This window comes from Stegastes partitus, unplaced genomic scaffold, assembly GCF_000690725.1.
Source record: "Stegastes partitus isolate 25-593 unplaced genomic scaffold, Stegastes_partitus-1.0.2 Scaffold4432, whole genome shotgun sequence".
NCBI lineage: Eukaryota > Metazoa > Chordata > Actinopteri > Pomacentridae > Stegastes > Stegastes partitus.
This window is the reverse complement of record NW_007582163.1, coordinates 1-1,689: the sequence shown is the minus strand read 5'-3', so window position 1 is coordinate 1,689 and position 1,689 is coordinate 1. Positions and strand designations below refer to the sequence as shown.

The window sequence follows — 1,689 nt, the reverse complement described above, 5'->3', positions numbered from 1 at the left end:
CAAAAAGAGTATTTTAAATCTACAATTATTACAAAACTCAGCCACTCGCGTGCTGATGAGGACCAGAGGGCGGGATCACATTACACCTGTTTTAAGGTCGCTGCATTGGCTCCCTGTCCGCTTCAGGATCAATTTTAAGGTTCTTTAAATAGTTTTTAAGGGTCTTAACGGCCTCGCGCCCAGCTATTTATCTGACCTGCTTTTACTGTATCGACCCTCGCGGATCCTGAGGTCCTTAGGCAGTAGCCTTTTATCCATTCCAGTAGCAAGAACCAGAACCCACGGTGAGGCGGCATTCAGCCACTACGGCCTCCACCTGTGGAACAACCTGCCAGAGAGCCTCAGGACTGCAGAGACTGTCGATATTTTTAAAAGAAGGTTAAAGACATACCTTTTTAATCAGGCTTTTAATTGAACTTTGAATTCTTTTTACATTCTTATCATTATCTTATGTATTTTACTCTGTTTAATTTTCATCTTATCTTACATAGGGACTTTTATTCTTTAAAGTTTTAGTTTTTAACTCCAGTATTTCTTTAGGGGGGGTCCTCCACACTGGGGGGTTGTGTGTGGTCTGCTGCTGGGGGTTCTGTCTGCGGGTCCCTTTGGCTCGGCTGGTTGGGGGGCTCTCCACCTCGTTGTGGGGATCCCCCTGTCTGCGGGGTCGGGGATCCGGGTGCTGGCACCCCCAGTGGTCATGGTCTGCGACTCCTCCTGGTGTGGATGGTCCCAATGGTAGCGTTTCCCACAATCCCTCAGTGTCATGCCATGCTTCCTTTAGTCAAGTAGTGAGTGTGTGTGTGTGTGTGTCTGAGTGTGTGTGTCTGTGTGACTGCATGTGCCATATGTGTATGTGTATGCATGGAGGGTGGAAGGGACGGGTTTTTTTTTTTTTCTTCTATAAGACTCTTAAATGTTTTAATGTTTGTAAATGATAGAATGCTTTTAAATGCTATGTTGTTTTTAAAATGCTGTAAAGCACTATGTGTTGCTATACTGTATGAAAAGTGCTATATAAATAAAATTTGATTTGATAAAAAGAAATTTAAAGGCACCACTATAGAATCTAGTCTGCTTAATAAACAGTCAGCCCTACTTTATACAATATATCATTAGAAGGGCATTGCGGTGTTGCTCATTTTTTTTGACTTGCTGTGTCAGGTTCAGGCCACCTCTCGCAGACTCCTGGTACGCTCTGTCCTACCTCTACTTCGCTCCGTTGGGCACACTGATCACAGTTGGGTCTGGCCTACTGGTGAGCATGATCACAGGTGAGATATCACTTCCCAACATCTACATTCACTGTGGATACACAATCAGTCTGACTACTTCGTGACTGTCTAATCAGCTGTGCAACAACAAAGGGATTATGTGTCTCTGTCCTCTATAGGCGGATGCAAGCAAGAAAGGCGGAATTCTGATCTGTTTGTGAGGAAGAGTGATTTGTTCTGCTTCCACTATTGCAATAAATCAGAGGTAAGAAGATCCTTTGTTAGATAATCGCTTACAAAGGATTTATATTCCAGTATCATTTCTCTAAACTGCACAAGATTTTGTCATTTTGTAAACCTGACGCTACATTCTTAACCCACTGCAGGCATCAGACTTCAAAGAAAAGCCTCCAGCAGAGATTTACATGGGAGCAGACAACCCAGCATTCAAGGACTGGGATGTGAAAAGCAATGATGT

At 43.5% G+C, this 1,689-nt stretch overlaps 1 long non-coding RNA gene across 1 annotated transcript; it reads left to right on the top strand.

Moving 5' to 3' along the window:
- Positions 1-1,167: 1,167 nt before the first annotated feature.
- LOC103376399 (uncharacterized) lies at positions 1,168-1,683 on the top strand. The gene is made up of 3 exons (XR_521316.1): positions 1,168-1,271; positions 1,391-1,476; positions 1,598-1,683. It is a non-coding gene; the product is annotated as an uncharacterized LOC103376399 (long non-coding RNA).
- Positions 1,684-1,689: the final 6 nt, after the last annotated feature.